Here is a 27,227-nt window from a genome sequence, read left to right on the forward strand (position 1 = left end):
CTGCCGCAGGGATGGGAAAGAATCACAGTGTGAGTCTGGTCGTGATCTTTATGGTGGGAGGCTTCCTTTGAAGTCTGACATCACTGAAAAAATTCTCATAAAACCAAAAAGGAAAAAAAGAGTATCTCATCCTGGCTAGGAGCGCACCCAAGAATATGGAAATGAGAAATGGTTACAGCTCTCTGCAGAAACAGGAATGGACAGAACCTGAAGTCACTCAGGAAGAGAAAAGCTAAAGAAAAACCAAGATTTCTTCCAGGGTCTGGGAAGTGCTACCTCTGTGGCAGGCTTGCTGTTGAGGGGAAGAGTCTGGTGTGAGGCCTGGAGCCCCAGAAAGAGGGCCAGCTCCCCCTCTGATGCCCCAGTGGCCAGGGGCAAGTCAGAGAGCCTCTAGAAACCTCAGTCTCTTTTTCTGAGAATGGGGCTGCTGGCCCTCTCTTCCCTTGCAGGGTCGTGTGGGCTTCCAGGGAGACAGTTTCCCTTCAGGGAAATCTCTCTATACCTTCCCAAGCATCTTATAAATATACACAAGTAAGGTCAGGTACCCACTGATGCTGGTTCCAGGATGCCTTACGTGATCTCGTTTATCCGCACCGAGTCGGGCACCAGCTGAGTGGGCGGCTAAGGGTCCCCACAAAAGCCCAGCTCCGGGACCTCCGGTGGGTTGGGACTGTTGTTTCTTTCCTTGCATCAGCATTTGTGACATGCATCAGCATTTGTGATGCGTTTGTGACACAGCCAGGAGGAAACAGGCAGGCAGAGAGACAGAGACTGCGTGTCCTTTCCAGAGCATCAGCAGGGCCTTCCCAGGGGCTCCAGATGGGCCAGCGCCCTGCAGACCCCAGGGAAGGGAATGGCTGGAGCCCAGACACCCAGTGTGCAGCCCTGGCCCCTGCTTTCCTCTGAGCTACGGCATCACTGAGTACCGTCCCAAACTGTGTTGTGAGCACCCACGTTTCTTCCTTTGGCTGCAAGGGCCTGTCTTTTCATTTCCATCCGGCACAATTTCCTAGATGCTTCCTCCGCCACGAAGCCTGGCCTGAGCCTGCCCTAGCGCACTGCATGTCCTCTGGGCCACCATACCTTGTTAGTTCTGCTCACTGCTTGCCTCCGTCCTCCCCGGTGCATCCGTTAACTCTAAAGCTAGGTGGTGACTCAACCTATTATGATTATTATTTGGGTGCCGTCTCTCATGCCTTAGTCTTGTCCCAGATGCAACACCCTGCATGTGATGGTTAACAGTTGGTAGATTCTGATACAGTAGCTACTAGTGGGCAGGGCAGCTTTGAGCCCCTGGGGGCTCCCACATCCTCAAAGGGAGTGGTACCAACAAGTATAGGTTCAAGTAAATGGAGAGATCCATTTTGTATCTTTGGTGCCCTAAACTCTCCTCATACTGACCTTTGTCACTCTATCTTATTTAGGGCAGCCTATTATTTATTTTGTACTAAAGTGTAAATGACTAATAATTTACCCTTGCCTGGGAGAGCTGCCTTCTCAGAGCTAACTTAAACTTGAAGATGAAGGCCTAAGGTTGTGCTAGAAGGTCAGTGAGGGAGAGGAAAGTATTTTTCTAGGATGAGGGCCTTCCCAGGCTTCTGAAATCACCCCCTTGGGCAGCTGCCTGGCGTAATGTGCCCCTCGGTTAATGTAGTTTTTCTCAGTCTAGGCTGCTCAGGCCACTCTGAAGACGATCCCTTTCTCTCTGGACTCTGTCCACCCAGCCTAACTTGAAAGACATCAAATCCACCCAAAGTAGCTTCAGGGTAAAGTATGGAAGTCTGTGGGCTGCAGGCATGTCTGTTCTGGCATAATATAAATAAATGCCTTTGTGCTGTAAAAATTGAGGTATCTAATGAGAGTTCTTACTGAGCTCTTTGGCTTGCTGTAGGCAGTGATGCAAAAGAAATCCCAGGGTGTAGATTGTAACAAGGCCGCATTCCTTCTTGTAGACCCGTGGGCCCTACCAGTCAGATCTGCAGAATGGGGAGAGAGCAGGGGATATGCTTTCAGGCACCAGATTCCTTAACCTTTCTCCACTTCGATCTCCTCATCCGTCAGGGGGTCCTGCTCAGAGGGTGGCAGCAGGAGGAAATGAAATGACATGCACAGAACATCCAGCTCAGGGGTGGAAGCCCAGTGAATGAACTATTTTTTTTTCAATTGCTAGGCTCATTTCCTGTCCTGAGCGATGACCCTAGGATTTATTTATCTGTTTAAGGATGAACTTGGGTTTCTGAGATTCTATCCCTTTGCTGTTTTACTGAACAGCTCCCCTCCTGAGAGGTTGCTTTTTATGTCACTTTCATTTGGAGAACCCCTGACCATCTGGAAGGACCAGATGGGAAAATGCATCAGGGTGAAGCATTGGTAGATCGGGGGGAAAAGAGGATCCTTTTTTTTTCAATCAGAGACTCTACAATGACTTTGCTTGTGATGCAAGTAAGACCTAGACCCTACTAACCATGGAAGGCTTGCAGACAAGGTGATTCTTTCCGGAAGCTTCCCCAGGTAAGAGCAGGAATCCTTGGAATGGTAGAGCTGCATGTGTGATAGTGGGTCACCTGTGTGTCTAGGCCTCTTATCAAAGAGAACAAGGAATGGGTATTTGCTGTACTGGGGAAAAATCAGCAAATACAATAGTTCTAGTCATCAGGGTAGATCGGAAGGATGGGTTTTAGTCAAAAGCTTTTGAGATGGTGAGCCTCAGTTTCCTGTGGCTATCCTATCACGAACCAGGGTGACCTATGCACACACACATTTGGTATGTCTCCGTTAATAGATTCCACACTGAGAGACAGGGAATGGGATTTTGTTGATCCATCCATTCTTTTCCACAGAAATGGACAAAAGCTCAGCAACTTTGTCACAGGATGTATCAGCACCATGCTTCATTTGGGATCAGAATGTCTTGGGTAGCCCATATCTGCTCTGAGGGCTGGACAGTTCAAGAGAGCACTGAGACATTCTGACCAGCCAGGAGTTTAGGGACTTGGATGCCATAGACTGAATATCTGTCTTTTGTCCCCAAAGTCATGTTAGTTCCTGATGTCCAGTGGGATGGTATTTGGAGGTGGGGCCTTTTTAGGAGGTGATCAGGTCATGAAGGTAGACCCCTCATAAATGGGATTAGTGCCCTTATAAAAGAAACCCCAGAGATCTCCCTTACCCATTCCATCGTGTGAGGTTACAATGAGAAGACAGCTAACTCTGAACCAGGAAGAGAATTCTCACTAGACGCTGACTCTGTCAACACCTGGATCTTGCACTTCCCAGCTTCCAGAAGGGTGAGAAATAAACACCTGGTGTTTATATGCCACCCCGTCTATTGCATTTCTGCTATAGCAGGCAAATGGACGAAGACGGTTGAGAGCTAGAGGTGACCTTGGACTTGGAGACCTCCCTGGCTGCGGGGCTGGTGCAACCCAGGGGCTCGGCTTCTGTGACGGCACTTCATCTGCCTCTCTGCTTATATCCCAGCTGCAGTTCTTGCCTTGGGCTTTAGTCGTCTCAGACTGACTGGGCATTTTCTGGATATGCCAGGTCCCTCCCTGGCCCCAGGTCCTTGAACATACCTTACCTCCACCTGACACTCCTTTCCCCCGCTTTTTCCCTTTGGCTAAATTCTCCTAGATAAAGTATAGCCCCATCTGCCATCACCTCCTTAGACAGGTTGGGTGTCCCTTCCTATACTTGCTGGCTGACTCTGTGGGTCAATTCCCTTGTCTGTCACCCCCAGTGGGATCCTTGATGACAGAGCTATCCACTGACTTACATGAAACATCTATGGGCACTTACTTGGCTGACTTGCCTGAGGTCACACAGCCAATAAGTGGTCAACGGGAGAGTAGCTCCTGTGTCCTATGGCTTGAACTGGGTTGAGTAGCGTCTCCCCAAATTCACACCCATGCAGAAACTCAGAGCATGACCCTCTTTGGATAGAGGGTCTTTGCAGAAATAACTTCATACAGTGAGGTCATGTTAGCTCTAAATCCAGGGACTGGTGTCCTTATGAGGAGAGAAAACAGAGACGCACAGAGGGAAGAAGGATGGCCCTGATCATGGGTAGAGATTGCAGTGATGTAGCTAGGAGCCAGCGGTACCAGCAGAGGTTACGAAGAGGCACAGAAGGATTCTCCCCTCAAGCCTTCAGAGGTGGGGTGGCCCTGTTTGATTTCAGACTTCTGGCATCTGGTACCGTGAGAGAAAAAAAAAAATCTCTGTTGTTTTTAGCCACCCGGTTTGTGGTCATTTGTTACGGCAGCCACAGGAAAGTAATAAAGTACTTCGCAGAGAGTGAAGGGAGTGGTTTCTCTAGGGGCTGTGGCATCCCCACCCTTTCCCAGGATGGGGGAGACGGCCAGGAGGCCTGCTTTCCCTGGAAGCTCTGCCCAGTGATGGGCGTGGTGGGAGATTCCCAGGCTGCTCACACACTGCACAGGCCTGCCAGTTCCTTCACAAGATGGCATTTTGGGAGCGACATGGTGCTGGGCACCAGACAGGAGACTGGGGCACCTTCCAGGCAGCTGGACTTTGGGAAGACCCAAAGCACCCACTCACTGCCTCTATTTTCCTTTTTAACAAATGGGGCCTCTAGGGGAACATGAGCCAGGCACTGTTCTAGGTCCTGAGGGTACAATAGGCAAAGAGGTTGACCACAGTCTCTGTCTCCAGGAAATTAGCCTTCTGGGGGACAAGGTCATGAATCAGTCACTAAACAAACAAGGGATGATTTCTAAGAGCCGTCACGGATATGAAGAAAAATCTCCTTCTCGAAAGATAAAGAGGTTTCATGAAATGAAACATTACAAATAAAAACAAAACAAAACAAAAAAGCAAATTGAAGGGTGATGTCCTTTGTCTGTGTCAAGGATCGCACATTCACACCAAGGTTTGCATGGTGGTCTAGGCAGAGCTCAGACTCTGGCGGTCCTTGGCCCGGTGGCTGGGCTTTATAGGACAGCGTACCTTGTGGCCAGACTGGCCGTCCAAGTCTACTTTTTCCATCATGGGGCCAGCTATGAAAAAGATGACTGGACAGGCAGTCTGCCCAGACCTCAGGAAGAGCAAGGCTCCCCTGGGCCGCTTCTCCAGGCTGAGCTGGCAACAAGGCCAGCAGTTCCCCGAAAGGGCCACTCTCCTGCCCTGCCAGGAAGAGAGCCTGGGGGGGGGGCGGGGGGAGGCGCTATGGGGAGCACCCGTGTGAGGTGCCGGGCACTGGATGTGCCTCTGGTTTGGCAGATGCCATCACCCTTGAGGGTGCTCCTCTGGTAGCTGCTTTGAGAAAGACGCATGGAGCCAATTTCAAGAGCTTTCAAAGTGTCTAGGAAGAAAAAAGGCAAACTTTCCTTCCTTCTTTTTTTTTTTTAAGATCTTTCTTCCTTCCTTCCTTCCTTCCTTCCTTCCTTCCTTCCTTCCTTCCTTCTTTCCTTCCTTCTTTCCTTCTTTTCTTTTCTTTTCTTTTCTTTTCTTTTCTTTTCTTTTCTTTTCTTTTCTTTTCTTTTCTTTTTTCTTTTCTTTTCTTTTCTTCTTTTCTTTTTTTTCTTTTCTTACTTTCTTTTCTTTCTTTGACAGACAGACAGAGACAGGGAGTACAAGCAAGAGGGGCCGTGGAGGGAGAGGGAGAAGCAGGTTCCCCACATGAGCAGGGAGCCCGATACAGGGCTCGATCCCAGGAGCCAAAGGCAGACACTCAACCGACTGAGCCACCCAGGTGCCCCAAGACAAACTTTTCAAACCTAGTATGTAAGCCTTAGACATACTCCCCCATAAACATGGATACTTTTAAATGCAAGCAAAGTGACTTAGCTGTAGAACAAGGTAATATAAAATATAGGGACTATTAATCATAAGATCATAGAAATCACTATTTTTTAGAAATAAATATTTTTCTTTATTTATTTGAGAGAGAACAGTGTGAGAGAGAAAGAGAGAGAGAGAGAGAGCACATGAGGAGGGGGGAGGGAGCAAAGGGAGAGGGAGAAGCAGAGTCCCCACTGAGCAAGGGAGCCGGATGCAAAACTCAATCCCAGGACTCCAGGATCATAACCTGGATTGAAGGCAGATGCTTAACCGACTGAGCCACGCAGATGCCCCTAGAAATCACTATTTTAAAATAGAACCATTTTGGAGAGAGGAATAATTCTGGGATCAAACAAAACTGTGAATTAGTGACTTTCCACTTGATATGACTTCTCTGGTTCAACACCCCTACGCTGGTCCAGGGCAGGGTTCGAGGAGATTGGTCTATTTGCTTGACCCTAGACATACACAGTGGCTGAGGAACTGGGGAGGGGGGAGGGCTTCAGGGTAAGAACTGGAATAAATGCAATGCACTAACTGCTTCCACACCAATCACTGAGATTCCCTACTTCCCAATCTCCCTAAATGCTGATTTGTCTCCTACCCTTTGAAGTCAGGCACGTGGCTTTTGCGGAAATCATGATCCCTCTGAGATGGCGAGTGATACGCCCAACGGTCTCAAGAGCCCATTGTGCACCAAGAGAAAGCTCCTCTCCCCTCAGTGAATGGGGAAGAATAAAATGAAGGCTGTGATTGTAGGAAACATGGGAAATTGTCATTTCGACAATCATCAGATCACTGACTTGTTCCAGAGCAACCAGGAGGAACAAAATTTCTTTGCATTGCCATTCAGATGAAAAAAATAAAAAGTTAGAAATATTCTTTGAAGAAATGTCACCACCTTGGAGGAAGGATAAGACATTTACCCAAGATGTAAATGATCTGAATCAAATGATTAGTTGTCTTTTTCCTTTGGTAAGGACACAAGAAAGGGTTTTGCATCTGAAGCCTTTGCACACTTGTATTGACATTTTTATGCTTGTAGACAAACTGGTCAATGGGTGTAGGTTGACCTGAGAGAAAATCAACAGTGGCACGAGTTTTTTTCTTTTTCTTTTTGTATCTATTTAAGAGGATGGGTGTCAACTAAACCAACTATGGCCAACATTTCACAATATATGTAAGTCGTGTCATTGGCTGTCTGCCTCGGACCAAACCAGCACTGCACATCAGCTGTATCTCAATAAAACTAGACAGGAAAAAATAAAAAGAATGGAAGAGAAAGCAACAAAAAACATTGGCATGAACTTCCAACGTCCATCGTGCCCCGGGAGCCTCTGCTCTCGCACACCCTCAGATGCCTCAGCCAAACTCTGGGGCGGTTAGTTTGGTTTCCTGACTGGAATTGCGACACCTCTGCCACAGAGAGTCTTCGAGCTCCAGACAGGCCCGTGAACAGGGTGTCAGGAAGTCCGAGAAGGCATGAGTCAGCTCAGCACTGGCAACCGGGCCACTCACTGGGGCTGGGAAGGAAACTTGACCAGTAGCCGAAGTCAACCAGGGGCCCAGAGCAGGGCGGGCGATGCTCGGAAGGCGGCCTGGGTGAGAGGAGAGGTGGGGGCCTGGCTCCGGAGCACCCCGCCAGCGTGTCCCTGTGGGCCCTCCGCACCAAACTCCACCCTTCCCAGCAGAGACTTTCCAGCCTTTTCAGCTCTGACCGCAAAGGGTGGAATTTAATGGCCTGAGAACTCATTTCTCGTTGGTTTTGGTAAACTCAAAAATGATAGAAATGAGTAATATGTTAAAATCATCTTTTTTCCTAATTGAAAAATAAGTATCACAATTCTGTTTGCGACTTAACTCCTTTGGAATCAGGCTTGTAACCTTCTGGGAGGGAATTGGAGATGCAAACGTTACCAAGGCTATAATTTATGTGCTGTCCTGTGTTGTCACAGGACGTGGTTTATAGCCAAGGCCATTTAGGGAGCAACGTTCTCCTACGTTCTCAAAACGCTCGTGTAGGTATGGCTTTCTACCTTAGGTTTCCTCTCTCTGCCTTTCCTACCTTTTAGAATCCCCCTGCCCCCGCCCTCAGTGTAGACTTGCTTTACAGGATTTTGAACATGAAGAATTCTTTGAAGTTGTGGGTCTGTTTTCCCAACACCTAGACCTTGAACCTGCTATGTCTGCAGCCCGTTCCTAGGTGTGTAGAATAAAGGAACCCCAGACTTGGTCGGGCTGTGCATTTGTGGACTGGGGATCCCCACCTATGAGACAGGAATTCCCTCTAGAGCATCATCACCTCAGAGGACCCCCCTCCCCCGGGATCAGGACCAGGCCCCATATTCCCTCCCACCACTTAGCTCAGCTGTGCTAAGATGTGGCTCTGTGCTGAGGAGGAGAGGAGGAGGGAATTCAGCTGTGGGGAAATGAGAGAAGTGCATGAGAGGAAATAAAAGGGTGACCAGGAGAGGTTAGCCCCAGTAGATGGGGCTGCTGGTGTGAGCGCCTGAAGAGGGAAGGCCATAGGGATGCTCTCCCCTAGTTCCCGCCTCTGGCCTGTGGCCACTCTTCCTCCAGCCGCAGGGCCGGTCTATGAGGTCAGCCCATCACACACTGTTGGGGGTGCTGCATGCTGTTGGGACTGGGAAGATGGAAACTATGGCTTAAAAGCAGAGTTTCTGGAACAACGTCAATCTTCTTTTTTTTTTTTTCCTTTTTTTAAAGATTTTATTTATTTATTTATGAGACATACAGAGAGAGACAAAGAGAGACAGAGGCAGAGATGTAGGCAGAGGGAGAATCAGGATCACTGCAGAGAGTTCAACGTGGGGCTCTAACCCTGGACCCAGGACCCAGGATCACACACTGAGCCAAAGGCTGACGCTCAACTGCTGAACCACCCAGACACCCCTCAACGTCGACACTTCTTATTTTTTTTTATTTATTTATTTTATTTATTTATGATAGTCACAGAGAGAGAGAGAGAGAGGCAGAGACATAGGCAGAGGGAGAAGCAGGCTCCATGCACCGGGAGCCCGATGTGGGATTCGATTCCGGGTCTCCAGGATCACGCCCTGGGCCAAAGGCAGGCGCCAAACCGCTGCGCCACCCAGGGATCCCCGACACTTCTTAAATAATAGTTAGCTTGAAAGGAAACACCAAACTCTTCCCTCTATGGGTCCTCCCTGCTTCACTTCCTAACCTATCTCCTCTCTAGTAAAACGGGAAGTGGAAAAAAGTTAGAATCGCCAAGATCCTCCTCACAGAAGGTGTGCGGTACGTTCCCTAGAAACTTGAGCATTCCTGCAGTGAGACTTTCCCCTGGCCTTATCGCTTTGCTTTACACTGTGGGACCAAGAGGCTAAAAACAAAACAACAAAAAACTCAAACCAAAACATGAAAAAAAAAAAAAAAGGTTTTAGATCTTGAGCAATAGGACATAGATACTATCAAAACATTTTTGCGAAATTAGAAACGTTGCCCTATTTTTTATAGGGTTAACTTTGGAGATGAAAAAGTACTTTGGAATTTAGGATTTTTTTTTTCTTTTTTCAAAATTAAAAATCTCCTTAACCAAACTACAGAAATTTGCTTGAGAGAAGAAAATGCCTAAATTCGTACTTTCCACAGTGAGAAACACATTCCCATGGCTTTCGGCCACTTTTCGTCACCGTGCGACAGGCTACAATTGCATTCATGTATAATGAGTTAAAAATATGAATGAAATCTATAAATGTGTTAAAATAAAGTCATGGTTTAAACATCCTCCCCTGCGCAGAAAGAGAGCATTGGAGGGGGCAATGACCTCATGATCGTTTCTGAGTGTCAACCCCAAACCTGACCTCTCGTATGTAATTTCAAACTAAGCGCCACAGTTTGACAATTAAAAAAAAAAAAAAAAAAAAAAGAAATTAAAAATAGACAGCCTCTATTGCTGCAGCGAGATAGGGCTGCCTAATGGCTGGGAGCATGTCTCTTCCTGCAGCGTTTCTGGCCTTGAGTCCACAGGGCGCCCGCCAACTTCAAAGGAAGCTGTAGGAGATGGTGTGTGGAGCAGCAGATAGCCCGAGGAAGGGGGGACCCTTCCCTTGCCAAGGCGAGTTGCTAAAATTAGAGGGTGAGGTTGTTTCAGCCCTGGTGGGGATCTTGCTGATCCGCTGCTTTAATCGATGACAGAACCCTTATTTCTTTAGAGACCCTGCAAAGAGCAGGGCTTGTGCAACAGGCGGGATGCCTTTCTTTTCGAGATCCTTCTCTGTCCTGAGCTCCTGCTGCCGATATTTCAATCAATTTCCTCTTGCTTTGGGGCTCAGCGCAGATGGGGAGCAGCCAGGCATGGCTCTTTCCCTCCGGGCTTTCTAAGGTGGTTTTTAATAATCTGAGTCCATCGTTGGCTCTCCCTGTCCTTGTTCATCTGGGATGCTGTCGTACGGGCTTCATTTTTGTCCTTCTCTGTGTATGTGGGATGCATGTGGGAGGTGGGCTCTGCGAGGCAGGGTAGGAAGGGTCAGGGCCAGCCTCACACTGGGGCTGAGCATGTGGTCACCTGCGATGCTTCCCCCTTTACCTCCCTCTCCACCTGCCTTACCATGACACAAGCATCCGAACAGCTGCCACTGGAGATTTATGCTTTGGGGTGAGCATTGCCCCCCCTTCTATGCTTCTCTTTCAAACTCTGAGTCCTCCAGGAAGGGGTTGAGTCCCTTAAAATTAATATCTTTGCTACCCCGATTTCCTCTCCAGAAATATTTAGGGAAGCGAGACTGGCTAGAAAGAGGGGATGGGGAGGAGAAGCAAGGCGTTTAGGAAAGGGGACCTGAGTGGGGCCACCGAGATCAACCCCATTTCCCGGAGAATGTCCCCTGTGGCTTCCTCAGGAGGACCACACAGTGTCCAGAGACCACTGCGTGACTTTCGGAGATAACAGGGACAGTTCCTGTGACATCCGCTCCCCTCCCCCTGCATCATCTGTCCTCCTCCTCAGAGGATCTCTCTCTAGCTCTGGGCGCCCGGAGCCTCAGCTTTGCAGGGTGAGGAGGGAGCCAGAGCCCCAGGGGCCCGGTCCTCATTTCGCCTGCTTCTTTTTTTCTCAAGACGAAACAACCCACAACACCCGCCCCCCATCCCACTGAATATCCACCCGTGGAGTACAATCAAGAAATCTGTGTTCCAAAGCAAAACCCTTCTCTTTGAAGGATCCAGTCTTTACTGCTCGGCCCCACAAACAGGAGATTTAATAGACCTGACCTGAGGCAGGCATATGGTACTAAGTAGGTCTGTTACGAGGTGGAATTGGTGACTTGCGGTGGCTGTGAAGCATCGGGGGCCTTGAATTCAGGCCTGTGGGTGAGCAGGGCATAAACAGCTGGGCAGAGATGGCCCTTAATCTCATGCCAGCTGGACCCAGAGATGGGGCTCGGAGGCTGGAGTGCTCGGGCTGCTCTTGGCAGAGGTTCCAGAAATGATCCTGGTGGCAACGAGAGGCTGTGGTTCCAGGCCTGCCCCAGAATAACACACTGTCAGCATATGTTAACAGGCCGCCTTTTCCCCAGAGATCACAAAATGCATTCCATTTAGTGTCTGTTTTGCAAGTGTTACTATCTGTGTTTTATGGGCAGCAAAAGCAAGATACAGCAAGGCCTTTGAGCTGTGCCATGTGAGTATGAGTGGTTACGGGCTGTCCTGGGAGACCTCGCTTCCTGAGTCTCAGGCTGGTGCACAACAGCCTTCCCTGACCTCTCTAAGCTCCTTCCAGAATGATCTTTCTGGTTTGCAGATCTCAGGGCCTGGTGAGAGTTAAAAGGCACACGTGTGTTCTGAACTCCCTGGAAGAGAGAGTAGTATTAAAAACACACACACGATGTAGTGTTCATAGTGTTCAACATGTGTGGACATAGATGAAAGGGGACGGCTGTTTCAGTGCTGGGTTTTGTGACCACACGTGGTTAGGCCTTCCCCCTTAGGAAGTGCATGAAAATGAAGGGAAAACCCGGCTCCTTCTTCTCTGTTGGATCTTCTCTCCCATCAAGCACAAGACCATGCAGATCCTGCTCTTTCTTCCTTTAAAAATGTGACCATCCCACCAGACTAAATAGAAAGATGAACTTGTTTGGACTGATGTTAAGTGACATTTTCCAAATTATTTCAGCTGGATCTACCCAGGTTGAGCTGCATCCTCATTGGGCAGAGCAAAAAAAAGCTTCTCACCAAGAAAAAAGTCAGTTACAAGCCATACTTGTAACATCTGACTCTAACACAAATGATGCTTGCCAATTAATTAATTAATTATTTTATTTTAAGTAGGCTCCACCCCCAACATGGGGCCCAACTCGGGGTTTGAACTCACCACCCTGAGATCAAGATCTGAGCTGAGATCAAGAGGCAGATGTTTAACCTACTGAATCACACAGGTGTCCCCACAAATGAGTCTTTAATTATAATCCAAATGAGGACAAATGATTTCCAGAGTTAGAATTAGCAATATAAGACCAATAGAAGCCACATGCGAGACTGAAAGATATCTAAGAGATTTTTAGGATGGAGCCTGAAGCAACTGCTTAAAGGGAAACTCAAGTCTATACTGATTTTTTTTTCAAATCTATAGGAAAGACGATCCCACAAATTTCACTGAAACTACTGTTTAACAGACAAGTAGTGAACATCTATCACATACCTACCATGTGTAAAGTCCTGTGAGTATACAGAGATGGTTATTTTACAAGTGGCTCTGAAAGTTGGCCACGTTGGTGGCATAACCCAACTTGGTCCTTGGTGTTTGCACTTGTACACATGGCAACAGCTACTCTCAGTATTTGGAAATTCTTTGTTATCTCTCTCAACTGTCACATCTTTGCTTCCTAACTTGAAGGGAGTTGGAATTGGAGGCCACTCTTGATGATAGCCTTGCACATACATATAGGGGACAGTTTTTTTTTTTTTTTTAAACAGCCTTATTGAGATAAAATTCATGTATCATATATTTCACCTATTTAAAGTGTAAAAATCAATGGTTTCTAAAAAACATTACAATATTAATTTTGTGAGTAGCAGTAACATATACACAACATTCAATTTCTCATCTTTCCCATTTTGCAGCATATAGTTCAGTGGCATTAATTACGTTCACAGCTGTTATTGGGCAATCATTACCATTTCCTATCACTAAAACTGGTTTATTACTCCAAATAAATAATAAACTAGGAATAGAAGGAAATATAATAAGGGATATCTATGAAAAACCCTCAACTAATATACTCAAAGCCGAAAAACTGAAAGCTTTGCTTCTAATATCAAGAGCACGACAAGAAAGCCCACTTTTGCCACTTCTATGTAACACTGAGCAGGAAGCTCTAGCCAGAGCAGTTAAGCAAGGAAAAGAATTCAGGACACCCCAACTGGCAAGGAAGATGGACATTTCTGCTCATAGATGACATGATCTTTTTTTAAAAAGCTTTTATTTGTTCATTTGAGAGAAAGGGTGAGTGTGTGTGTATGAGAGAGAGAGAGCATGAGTGGGGAGAGAGGCAGAGGGAGAAGGAAAAGCAGGCTCTGGGGCTCCATCCCAGGACCCTGAGATCATGATTTGAGTCGAAGGCAGACGCTTAACCGACAGAGCCACCTAGGTGCCCTGACACAATCTTATCTGTAGACACTTAAAGTTTCCACATAAAACATGAGAAATCTAATATACTGATTTAGCCGAGTTGTAGGGTATAAAGCCAACACACAAAAATCAATTGTATCTCTGTACACCTGCAATGAACAATCTGAAAAGGAAATGAAAAATCAATCCATTTACAATCACATCAAAAGGAACAATATACTTAGGAGTCAATTTAACCAAGGGGGCAAAAGATTTGAACACTGAAAATTACAGAACGTTACTTGAGGAAATAAAAGGAGCCTTAGAACTAGTGAAAGACAGGCCACGTGTATGGATTGGGAGGCTTAACTATCAGTAAGATTATGATCCTACACAAAGCAATCTATAGATTCAAAGCAACCACAACCAGCATCCCAAGGGTGTTTTTTTACAGAAATCGAAAAAGTCATCTTAAGTTTCTGATTGGCTTTTGCACTTGCTATTCCTCATGCAAGGCATGCTCTGGCCCCACATATCTGCAGGACTCCCTGTCTCACCTCCTCCAGGTGAGGTTGTTACCACCTCAGTCACCTGTCATCTTCTCATCGTGGCCTTCCCTCACCACCCTGGCATGTCTGGTCCCCTCTTATGTGCCTTATTTTTATCCGTGGCTCTTAATATCATCTGCCCACAGTGTATATTTTATTTATTTATTTTGTGACTTCTTTAAAAAAATTTTAAAATCAATTAGCTAATATGTAGTACATCATTAGTTTCGGATGTAGTGTTCAATAATTCATCAGTTGTGTATAATGCCCAGTGCTCATCACATCAAGTGCCCTCCTTAATGCCTGTCACCCAGTTACCCCATCTCCCCACCTTCCTCCCCTCCAGCAACCCTCATTTTGTTTCTCAGAGTTAAGAGTCTCTCACGGTTTGTTTCCTTCTCTGATTTTTTTTTTCATTCGGTTTCCCCTCCTTCCCTTATGGTCGTCTGCACTATTTCTTATTTTCTGCATATGAATGAAACCATATGATAATTGTCTTTCTGTGATTGACTTATTTCACTTAGTATAATACCCTCCAGTTCCATCCATGTCAATGTAAGTAGTGCGATTTCATCCTTTTTGATGGCTGAGTAATATTCCATCATATATACCACATCTTCTTTTTGAACATAAGTTTCATGAGTTCGGGGATTTTTATCTGTTCTCTGCTATATTCCCAACATTTAAAATATATTAGGCACAGAGTAGCCATTCAAGACATATATTTATTGTGTCCAAGAAGGAATGTAAGACATATAAGAAAAGTGAATACATTTGCTCTATTGTTTTTGTAATGAAACAAGACCAGCAAGGGTCTACTATTGGGATTTTTGCCTCTTGCCTTCCTTAACAGAACTCAATCTTACTGTGAAACACGGTGGTGCAAGAACAATACAGCTTCACTGCACACTCAAAGAAGTGGTAAGTTCACATATTTCTTCCTATTTGAAAATCATGTTCACTTTGGGCTGTTTTCAAATGATCAGCTCTCTTTCCAATATCCTACTCCCTGAATTCCAGTATATTTGAAATCATTTCCCGGCCTGAAAAAGTCATCAGGATATCTTAATCCATCCTAATCTTCAATGGCAAAAGACCTGAGCGCATGCAGATGCAGTTATGACTATCAGCAGGACGCCAAGAGCTTGACTTTGGCTGGGTGAGAGCAAATCTTGATATCAAGGGAGCAAGCAGACAGCTGGTAGGAAAATAATGGGTATGTATGCAAGAGCGAAGGGGATGAACAGTAATGGGAGACTCCCATAAGTGGGAAACTTTAGTACGTGTAGACACAACTACATGCCAAACAAATTTACAATTTCACATACTTAACTTGTGATTTTCACTTTGATGATGATGAGTGAACAAGAAGGAGAAAAGCTGTCTGTTAAAAGATGACTCATCTATGTCTTATTTTAAATGGTTCTTGGGAGCGTTCCCCTAAATTACATCACTGACCTCCTGAATCCATGAAATCTCCAGAAGAACAACACAAAGCCACACTTCATGTGGAGGGTCAAACATCCTCATGGCCCCTCATTCAGGCTCAATTCTTGCATTTCTACTCTCAGGGGGCAGCTGCTGCCCCTCGGAGAAGGAGTCCACTGCTCCCTGAGACCAGAAATGAGCACTTCCTACCCAGAGACTGACAAGGCGAATGCCCTGCAGTGAGCACTGTGATCCCACTCATTGGAACAATATCTTTAAAATACCCATGGAGTAAGATCAATGAAAATCAAAACACATATGTTTCAGGGGTTTTCTTTCAAATGTATCATTTTGGTGGAGTATAGATAAGTATCTTCCAACTTTCTGTTTACCCATTTATTCAACCTATTTTCAAAATAACCATATATACTCATTAATCCCACCCATATAAGATTTCTTTGAAGTGGGTAACTTTTTTCACTACCACCTTGCTGTTGAGAAAATGAAAGAATGAGAAGACTCTGGTAGCTACCCTCCGGAAGTGGTACAGTCAAAGCAGGAAGAACTTGGCACAACAGAGCTAATACAGAGGCTGCTCATCTTAGCTGAGCCACCATGGCCACTTGTATAAACTTGGGGCAAGGGACTAATTTGATGCCAGTCACATTTGTGATGGTGACACCCCACAGGATGGCAGAGCGTCTTTGGTTGTGTCAGAATTCTGTTGCATCAAGTAGTTCTAGAAAACAGGAGGCCCAGAAGCTCAAACTGGGACACCCCAAAGAGCTTCATTGCTCTGCAGTAGTATCTTCTGTCAGCATTTTGAATTGCAGACCTCAGCATCATGGCAAATCTCAAAGGACCCTGAATGAAGTCTGTTCCTCACTCATGCTCCATGGAGAACAGCATGGCGATTTCAGGGCCAAGATGAGGAGGTGTCATGAGAAAAGTCAGCAAAGCTCAGATAGATCTCAGTTTTCTTAATCATCCTATCCATGATAGAATTAATCTTTTTTTTTTTCAAGACATGGGATCATTTGAAATGGGGCCTTATCTGGTTCCACTTCACTTCTAGTTCATCCCATTGCTTCTGCACCTGCAGACATCACCACATGATGGGATCATATTCAGAGAAAACAGAAACATTAAATTTTTCAGCTCACAAAGGAGGCAGCACACAGTTCAGGTCCCTGCTCATTGCCTGCTTTCTGGAGAGGTGACTGTCTTGTGATCCCAGGCCAGGCTATCACTTAGACCAAGAGCCAGGCCTCCAAAAGCACATCTTGGACATGATGCCCATATTTCATATTCGTATCAGTTTCCCATCACTGAGGGAATTTGATTTGGTCCTTTCTAAGATGGGATCGGGAAATTTATATTTTGGTTTAAACATCTGTATCTCCGTGTCTTAAGACAATCTCATCCCTGCCTTTCTCTACCTGTAACATTGACCTCTAAATGTGCCGTCACTGCCCAGTTACTCAAAGAGAAGTCACAGATAGATTTTATTGATCTATACAGAAGTAGAAATCATGTTCCTTATTAAGGTAGGATTTCTTCCTTATGTCAATGTGTTCTCTGCATGTGATAGAGTGATGGGAAAATAGGAAAGATAGAGATAAAAGAGACAGAGACAGAAGAGGGGGGAGAGAGAGAGATAGGGAGAGACAGATGGAGAGAGATATGGAAAAAGAGACACACACAGAGACACAGAAATAGAGAAAGACACAGAATCCTACCCTCCACTAATGCACACACAGGAGGAAAGGAGAGACAGACAGAGGCAGAGACAGAGACAGACAGACTGCATATTACTTTCTAAAGATCCCCCTCCCCCAGCTTATCTACAGTTCTATAAACACCATTAGGATTCTGCGTGACTCATTTTAAATCCCAGAAAATAGTCTCTTCTCTTTTCCAAAGCACCACTTTTTAAATTCCAGAACGGAGTCAAATCGGAGTCAGATTATACTGATGCCCACCCCTACTAATTACTTAATTAATCTGCACTGAGAAACTCCACATTATTTAGTCTCTATTTTTAAGCTTAGGAACTGACAGTTTTCCAAATATACATACTGCTTAAGAGACAGTCTTCACAATCCCAGCCTGGTCCTTGACCCTGAATTGTTTTCCCCTTAAGAGACACTATTCTAGCTGCCCCTTAGCTTCTTTCTTGAAGCTCAGCCTCAGGAGAGTGGGGCCCTAAAAGATACCATGAACCCTTGCCAGTTGGACACTTTTCCTCACTGCTGTGGGTGCTGTACACAGAGGAAGAGCCAGGCATTGGCTGTACCAGGGACCTGCTACCCACCTCATATCTTTTAAGCTTCCTTTGAATTTCATGCCAACACCTCAAGTGGAGGGGTGTAACTATTATGTGATTTTCCTGCTGTACCGGCAGGATTGCTCCATGGCCTTGACATGTTTAGTTACTCCCTGTTCAACCGGAATGCGTGGCAGCCAGCATCCCCACTCCCCTGCTGGAATGACTGGGATTGTGTTTTACTGGCTCAGTATCTTCATAGCTGGGAAGACTTTCCCCAGGGTCTCCAACACTGACTAAGTTTTTCACATCATCCTTGGCAGACTGACCCCAATCTGAAGTCATCCTCTAGGACGAGATTGACAAGATATCTCACCAGCTATGGCCACAAGTTCTTGAAATGTTGAGAAGTTAACATGTCCCTTAGCAGACAGGTGCTGCGCTTCGTAGTTGGCTGTATTGTGTTTGAGAGAGAGGAGACACAGAAAGAGATGGATTTACACACACACACACACACACATACACACACGTGAGATTGGAGATTTAAAAATCTGAATCTCAAAAGATTGGAGATTTAAAAATTAAATGCCCCTAATGTTTTCATGGAAAATCTGCTTTGCTTCCATAAAAGCCTCAAGTAGGTAAACTGAATTCAATATCCTTTACAGGAAGCACAACTAGAAGGATATGCCATCTGGTAAGCCACGTCACTCTCTCTTTCAAGCCTTCCAAAACATTCCGTGCAACCACCTCCCTCTAGGAACCATGGAGCAGGATTATTTGAATGGCTCAGATGCTAAGGCCCTGGCAATTACAGATACAGATTTGACTCTCTATTCTGTTGAGCAATGTTGGGCAAATGAGGTGAACTTTCTGAGCCTCATGAGGATAACAGTAAGACCAATGTCATGGGTGTCATATATGTATGCACCCAGTGACACTGTATTATTAACCTTTTCTTTTTTGGGATGAGCACAGGAGCATGGAGATGGAGCAGTGCCAGAAAATCCTTTGACTGCAGGTCCCAGCCTGGTGCTTTAGAAAGGCTGTGGCCAGGGCTTGTAAGTGGCCCACGGCCTTTATCCACCAGACTAAAGGTGTTGAAATAACAGAAGAGAGAAGCAAGAGGCCTTACGAAGGAACCTCGTGCAGGAGATCACCCTTCCTCGTCTGCCAGGACAGTCCTGCTCTTGCTGCATTTTGCTTTTGGAAGTGCCCCAGTCAAGAAGACAAATTATATGCTCACTCTCTCTAAGAGTTTCCTTAAGTAGCTTCCAGAGCAGCACTGTCCAATACTGTAGCCACCAACATGTGACTAATAAGCTTTTGAAATGTGGCTGGCCTGAATTGAGATGTGTTCTAAGTATAAAATATAGACCAGATCTCAAAGACTTATGAAAAAATATAAATGATCACGTTAGTAATGTTTATATAGGATACATGTTGAGATGTTAATATTTGACTACAATGGCTAAATAAAAATATAAGACAAATTAACCTTACATATTTCTTTTTTACTTCTTTGATTATAGAGAATCAACAATTAAATACGTGAGCTTGCACTATATTCCATTAAACAGCACTATTGTAGACTTTGAGTGCTGTGGATACTGCACACATACCTGCATTGGCCGGATGCTGGTGGCCTGCCAGTGAATTTTCTCTCTGGCTTTAGAGGTAATACCTGCCTGGTAATACCATTGGCTCATTAGATCTCTACTCCTAAGTCCTAGCCTTTGACCTTGGATTTCCTCCATACTGCAGACTCTCCTTTGCACCATGGTTGCATGCCATTGCATGGATGTTCAAAAGGGACCTGAACTCAGTGAGCCTAAATGCCAACCCTCAAACATTCTCAGAAATATTGGCGAGGTCTTAATACAATCCAGAACTATTATTTTATGTCCTAGCTTAAAAAATATTCTTGAACTTCTATGCATCCAAGCTCTTTATCCCGGCATTCAAAACCCTTTATGATCCAGCCCTGCTTTATGAATCCGGCTTTATCCTGTGTTAACCTCACTGCCTCTCCCACCTCCCCTTTCCTCACCACCATCAGATCACACTATTTAACATGAACATGTCCAGCATGCTTTTCCCTCTGAGTCTTCAATTGGTATTGCCTTTTACCACCAGTGTTTCCTTCACTGTTTTTATCTGCTTTGGGAGTTCTATGTAACTCAAGGGTGAAGTCAAAATCCACATTCTCTGGAAGTTTTCCTGGCCCTCTCCTAGCTGGAATTGATCCATCTTCCCATATCGAAGAGCATTTTGATCATGACACCATGATAGCACATTCCAGTTGGTTCTGTGTTAGCATCATGCAGGTGAGCACTTTCTTCTCCACCTAGAAGTGGACTTCTTTAGTATTTGATGCCTACTTATTCATCTTCTGACACCCCCTCCTCGTAATAAGTAGCTCTGATTTCCAACAATCATTTGGAAGGTGCTAATACATGAGGGCAAGTTAAGTCGATGACGAATGTGAGCTTAGCATGTACCCTGGAAGGATGGCTGCCCGGGCTTGTCTTGGCTTTACACTAGGACAATTCTTTGGGGATTGATGAGGAGGGGTCAGACCAAGGTAGCATTTGAAAAGAGAAAGGGAACAATTAGGTTGTGCACATCTTTGTAAGGAGGTTCTCTAATCATGCCATGTCAAAATATTTGTTGAATGTGCATTTCAAGAAAATTTAATATCAAGATCAAACTTCAGTCTTGGTGAGCCCAGATTGTGCTTCAAACTTGGCTTATCCTGGCACTTCTCCCTTCTTTCCCTTTGTTACAGATGTGACAGATGCCTAGAGGTGGACTCAGCTCCTCTGACCACACTGATTATGGAATGATCATTAGAACCATGAATAAGAAGGCTTCTGGAGAAAGATAAAATTACACTTTCATTAGGACATCAAACAGGACCTTGCATGAAAAGAGCTACTGATCCAAAGGGAAAGACAATAAAGGAAGAAAAGGACCTTGAGGCCCCTAACTGTAATGGAGAGGCTGACACTGGGCTTTCAGGAGAGCTGGTCGTGTGTGTGTTGAATTACAGGCAATTATCGGTGGTCTCCCTGTTGGCCCTGAAGAATTTAGAACTGTGTCAAAAGGAAATATGATCTATCAGAAGGGAAATCCTGCTGCATCTTTTAACCCTGTGTCAACTCTGCTGGGTGGAACCTCTCTGTGATGCAGTTTATTCTTGAGATCTTACAAATAGTTGTTGATGAAAGTCAGTGTGAGGATAACTTTCTCTCCCAGGTCATATGCTTTGAAGGGGCTAGACTGGGGCTCGAAAAATGCTGAGTGATTTTGAAGACTGAATTAAACCCCACTCATTGTCTTCTCTGCTATCTAGCAGTCTATCTGTAAGGGAGGAAGCAACATTTGTGCACAAATCAAATGTATATTGTTCACCCAAATGATCTTGAGGTACAAGACTATGAAGTTTGGCCTGATTCTTCAGAGAGAAAATGACACTTTGGTCAATGCATCTTTAGTGTTAATTATACATCATTATATTCCTGAGGTATGATGTATTCCATATGAGCATACCAGTTACCTAAACACTCACCAATAAGAAATAAGGGGGACCAAGACAGTTCAGACGCTCCAATGGGCCAGATCAGCTGGAAAACAATAGACATTCATGTATTCAATGCAGCATATCTTGGGCTGATAGGAGTTGGCTCTGCTTATCCCTGTCCCCAGCCAGGATCCCATAGCAGGGATACAGTACGCTTGTAACTTAGATGAAATAAAGCTTACAGAGAAAAAAAAAATCCAAATGCTTCAGGGATGACTCTTTTTTAGGTTCTTATTTTCCAGGTTGGATTAACATGTTGACATTAACTAAAATGTGGAATGGAGCAAATAGCTTAACATGGCTGTGGTTCAATTCCTCACCTGCAAATCATGAGCAGGTGAGTATATATTGCCTCCAAACTTAAAAGTTTTAGTAGTTTATGTTGAGGCGATGTTAGGTAAACCACCCTTATCTCGATATTCTCACTGAGAGTCTATTCTGAGAGTTCACATGGAAACGCATCAAGGAAAAAAAAAAAGGAAACGCATCAAAGGATAATGTGAAGAATGAGGTTCTACGTTAGAATTATTCAGGGAAAGCATTTCAGTCCATGATAGTCGAATATTGTTTGGTGATATTAAGTTGGATTCTGTTTCATCTCTGAAATGCATGTTTTGACTTCAAGTTTTCTTCCCCCAGTTAGACCAGACTAGCAAGGCATTATTATTCCATAAACTACTCAGCAACCTTTAAAAAAATACCCAATACTGTGGATTTGGGGGTAATGATAACACGTCCTGGAAATTTAATCTATTAATTAATTTCCTTTTCATTATCATTTCCATCATAATGTTTGCAATAAGCAGAGTCCCAAAGCACCAACAACTCATGCACTTAGAACATTCCTGCTATACATGTCAATAAAGGCACAGCCTTTGTTTATGAGAAGGTCTTTATTTGGTGGTATCTGAATTTCTCTCTCTTCCCAGCTTCTGGAATACTTCTTCGTAGAGAATGATGTTCAATGAAATTGTTAAATGAATCAATGGGTGAAGGAATGGGTGACTTCACCTTCTCAGACCCTCCCCCATCCCTGACAACTTTTCTTCTGAGAATTCTTCTCTACCTCCCCAGCTCTGAGTCACTGAGACAGCCACTACTGACTCATGAATTGTCGCTTGTGATAAGAATCAATGTCTGGACTAGACTTTACTTCTTATGGGCAAAGACTATGTTCACATACTGAGATTAATACATATCTCGATGGGTTGAAGTAGAAAAGAAGAACCCATTACAAGTTGGGATTGGTCAAAGAAAACAGAGGAATATAGGTGATATAGCTGCACTAGCCAAAGATGTTAGATGAACTTTCAGTGACCTTGATAGTCATTGTCTGGAGAAAAATTCTCTGCTGCTTATCAGATGGAAATCTATCATGTACAAGTGTCATCATTTCAATAGTGAATGGAAGCAGAGAAACATTCATTACCACGAAACAGAAAATAATTTTTGCTGACATCCTTGCCATTTTGTTTTAAAATATGGTGAAATTTTGGGCACCCTCTCTACCCTAACTAGTTTCTTTCCTCAGCTTTTATGTGGGCAAGGTTGTTGTAATTTCTCTGTTCAAATAAAGTCTGTAGAAAGCCACAAAAGGAGATCTGGACCCTAAAGCTTAACGGATTCTGGAAAGCAGCTGGCTTGTAACATGAGTCATTCCAGTCAAGCTTTCTCTTTTGTATGTTTTCATCTGACCTAAAGAGCGGGTTATTGGATGTCTTCTGGCAGGTGCTATGGGATTAAGGAGGTAGCTGGTCAGAAACAAACTTTGAATTAGGGTTTTTTAAAATAGTTCGCTAAAGTAAATACGATCGTTAGCTTAATCCCCATATCTAACAGGAGGTTCAAATTTAATAGTGAGGTTAAAAAAACTGGTCGGCATGTGTGTCCATAGGTCTCCGCGCTTTGCCCCAAGAGTTATATTTTAGTGTTAATGATGAAATTTCCAGTACATTCCTATTTATCATAATATAAGCATTCCAAAAGCTCAAATATCTACATTATTTTTCCTTTTTGCAATTTTGAGAGAAAATCAAGTGGAACATTAATGAACTTACAAGGGGAAATTAATTTTTTAAAATTCAGCTTTAAAGGATATTATAAGGTCTAGGGAGATTCAGAACAGATTTCAACACCTGTGATTTTGGGACATAATAAATTAATCAATTTTCACATGATAACTCTCAGGTATTTCTGAAGATGCTTTGAAGAAAGTGAACTTACATGGCAGCTACTTTCAGGGGTGTCAACTCTCTCTTAATACACCTAGTACTCAAATTATTAGGAGCTGGTAATCCACGTGTTACATGCATACAAGATATAGGCTGGAATCTACTTGTGTATGTCATTACCACCATCACAGCACTTGATATCAAAGGGAAAGAACCCATAAGGAGAATTTGGGAAGGAAATGACAGGCGCTTGCTATTAATGAGAGATTAAAGAAGGTGAAAATAAAGTACCTTTTGGTATCTAAAAATTATAAAACCCTAGATTTCAAATCTAAAGACCTAAATCCAAGCTTTGGCCCCCGCCTCATGCAAACTAAGCATGACCTTGGGCAGATCCACTTGCACACCTATACAGGGAGATGAGTAATAATGCTTGCTCTCCCTCTCAGGACAGTAAGGGTAAAGGGGGTAGTTCCTCTGAAAACCCTTGACAAACTCTACTGTAAAATATAAATCAGGGGTCAGTGAGCCTTTTCTGTACAGAGCAGACTATAAATATTTTAGGTTTTGTGGATAGGCTCCATCAAAACTACCCAACTCTATTATAGACAGAAAGAGGTTATTGACAGTACATATAAATAAATGGGCATCTGTTCCATTTAAATTTCATTTACAAAATTGGTAGTAGGCCAGAATTGGTCCATGGGCTATCAATTGCTGACCCCTGACGTGAATGATAGTTTTTATCACAACTGCACAATAGATATGTCCATACTATAGCTTGTTTGCAAACATATTATCCCAGTGTGTGCTGATATACACGTCTACATCATTTATCTGCATTAGAAACATCTACCTTTCTTCACGCCACTGAGGGTTGTAAGAAAATGAGATTGCTTTGGAGCTCTACAGGTAGAGATGAATTTTCACACTTTTGTTGCAGAGCAGAGAGCCAGGCTAAGGCAGCACATTTGAGAGTTGGCACTTGCTCATTATAAAGTCTTATCTAGGTAAGACTAATACATTGGCACCTTTAAATATGTGTATGAATATAGTTTCTAATTGGAAGTCAACTGTTTTGTTCATTCTATACTTTTTTCATAAATCTACAAACGGTAAAGAATGGGGACCACAATAAAGGAACAGCTCTGAAAAGCTAAAATGAGAGGTGAAGGCTATCAGACGTGAATTTATTAAAGACCTTCAGCCCTCAAATTGGAGATAGGTTATAATCACAAAAAGAATAAGCAAAGTGAAGCTAGTATCCAGTGATGGTAAAGATTGGGAAAAAAGAGCCAGCTTCATGCATGATGGGTTGAAATGTAAATTGGGGGTGGCTGTTCTGGAGTACAATGTGTCACTATCAAAACTCTTAAAAATATTTGAAGCCTCTGAACCAACATTTCCATTCCTACAAAAGTGTTCTAAGGAAACAATCAGAAATGCACCCAAAGATTATGTTTAGGGATGTTCACTGCAGCGTTCATCATTACAGGCAAACAACAGAAACAATCTAAATTGCCAAAGATCTGAGACTACTAAATAAATGATGGTGTTATGAAAATCTATGCAACAACTAAAATAGCATTTTAGAAGAATTTTTAATGGCATGGAAATGCCCATAATATTTTTTTAAGAAACAAAAGGCAGTTTATAAGACAATACTCCAAAAATGATGTCAACTACAAATATGTTTTAGAAGTATGAAAAAAAGACACCAAAATGTTAACAGGAGACTGAGATAGAGATTATGAATGATGCAAACTTCTTTATACTTTCCTGATTTAAAAAAAAATGTCTCCAATAAGCTTTTGAAATAAGAAAGAAAAAAGTAAACATTTAAAAATCAATACCTTGATGCTGAGTGATGCTGAGCATTTGGGGAAGTGATAATTATAATTGGGTGATGGGCATTAAGGAGGGCACGTGATGGAATGAGCACTGGGTGCTATATGCAACTTATGAATCAATCATTAATTTCTACTTTTGAAACTAATGATACACTGTATGTTAGCTAACTCGAATTCTTCTGTATGCTGCGGGGCCCCTCACAGCCCTTGAGATGCTGCATTGCCATGGCTTGTGTGTGTCTCTCTCTGTCCTCAACTATACAGGGAAACCTTCTGCTCAGAGCAAGGTCTACCCACCCTGGGTTTGCTGAGTGCTTCCCCCAGGGTCTGGGAGACACAGTCATCCTGTGGCAGCTGAGGAAAGAAGAGGCTGTACCCAACTCTTGACATGTTTGGGGAAGAAGGAGAGAAAACAGCTCATGGAGTTAAAGTAAGAGCAGGACTCTGAAGCCAACCTGACTGAGATGGTCACCAGCGCTGCCTTCTCTCAGAGAGGAGAACCCAGGATCCTGAGCCCCTTTGCTTTTCGGTTTCTCACCTTTCAGGTGGGGAATCACATGATTCTACACAACTGTGAGGTTGCTGTGGGCACTAAATGAGTTAATAAATGCAAAGTGTTGGGGACAAACACCATGTAAGTGTGTGCTATTATCCTTGCTTTTGTTAGAGGGAAGTCCAGGAAGGATAGTTAGGCATGGTTTTTGTTTTTTTGTTTTTTGGTTCTTAAGGATTTCATTTACTTATTCACAAGAGACACACAGAGAGAGGCAGAGACACAGGCAGAGGGAGACGCAGGCTCCCTGTGGGAAGCCCGATGATGGACTTGATGCCAGGACCCTGGGATCATGACCTGAGCCAAAGGCAGATGCTCAACTGCTGAGCCACCCAGGTGCCCCTGGTTTTTTTGTTTGTTTGTTTGTTTATATTTTATTTATTTATTTATTTGCATGAGAGGCCCTTGAGCATATTTATGAGCTGGGGGGTGGGTGGGGAATGCCTGACAGACAGGTGGACAGTTCTCACAGGCAGGCGGGAGGGAGGGCTTGGGGTAGGCAGGAGGCTCTGTGAGTTGGGTGTGGAGGAAGCAGGTCTGCAGGTGAGGAGGACAGATCTGGCTCCCCAGCAAGGGAGGCAGGTGTCCAAGAAGGACAAGGAGCATCTGGAAGAGCTGTGGTGCAGAATGGACAGGCTGCCTCCAGGCCAAGTAAAAAGAACCTGCAATCCATGACTGCCCAGTTAGGCAACTCTCCTAGCGCACTTCAGGCTTCTAAGTTGAAAGTGGTGAAGGACGGTGGTAGTGAGGTCCCTGGCCAGAAGTGCAGATACTCATAGAATGGAGGGAGATGCTAGAGGGGCAAGAGCATTGCTAAGTGACCCACAGGGTGATTGGGGCAGAGGGGACAAGCTCCTAGACTAGAACCAAAGTGGGGCGAAGAGCAGCCTCCCAGAGGCAGGTGACCAGGAGCAAGGGGGGTGGAAAGGATGGGTAGGTGGAATGCAGGAAGGCCAAGGTCTGCAGGTAACAGACAGACACAGCATCCCAAGTTCTGGTCTGTGCCACGGGAAGCACAACAGACAAGTGTCTGAATCTTCCGACATCCGTCTCTACTCTGCCTTCCACCTGCGGTAAGAACACAGACCTCAGAAACCAAACCTTAGTCAAGGATGTTTAGCCTGACTTGTCCCTCCTGAGTGACCTTTGGTCCAGTTCTCTATTTCATTCTGAGCTCTTGTCCACATTAGGCCAGAGTCATGGCCTCCCTATCTCTCCTGCTACCTTCTGCGGTGAATCCTGCAACCGGTTGACTGATGTGCTGGTGTGCACTTGGACAGATGGGCACTGAGAGGCTAACCCTTCGTGGGAGTCCTGGGGGAGCCTCCATGGTGCCGCCAGCCTCATCACTGCCATCCAAACCTCAAGAGGTAGCTTGCTTGGGTGTCACACATGATGTCAACAGTGTAAACCACGTTTCTCATTTTAACTCATTTTATTA

At 44.4% G+C, this 27,227-nt stretch overlaps 1 protein-coding gene and 1 long non-coding RNA gene across 9 annotated transcripts in view; one reads left to right on the top strand and one right to left on the bottom strand.

Annotated features, from left to right (window-relative positions):
* The window catches only part of RUNX1 (RUNX family transcription factor 1), a 253,945-nt gene that overhangs the window by 190,616 nt on the left and 36,102 nt on the right, over window positions 1–27,227 (bottom strand). The window lies entirely within an intron of this gene.
* LOC112661564 (uncharacterized) lies at window positions 783–21,354 on the top strand. 4 transcript variants are annotated; one of them, XR_003137792.3, is made up of 7 exons: window positions 783–1,147; window positions 2,412–2,511; window positions 14,789–14,856; window positions 14,956–15,151; window positions 19,162–19,306; window positions 19,766–19,956; window positions 20,418–21,350. It is a non-coding gene; the product is annotated as an uncharacterized LOC112661564 (long non-coding RNA). The 4 variants fall into 4 exon arrangements; XR_007407681.1 differs by having other exon boundaries at window positions 19,162–19,956; window positions 20,418–21,354; XR_007407682.1 differs by having other exon boundaries at window positions 783–1,086; window positions 19,162–19,956; window positions 20,418–21,353.

Source organism: Canis lupus, chromosome 31 (assembly GCF_003254725.2).
Source record: "Canis lupus dingo isolate Sandy chromosome 31, ASM325472v2, whole genome shotgun sequence".
NCBI classification, from domain to species: Eukaryota; Metazoa; Chordata; class Mammalia; order Carnivora; family Canidae; genus Canis; species Canis lupus.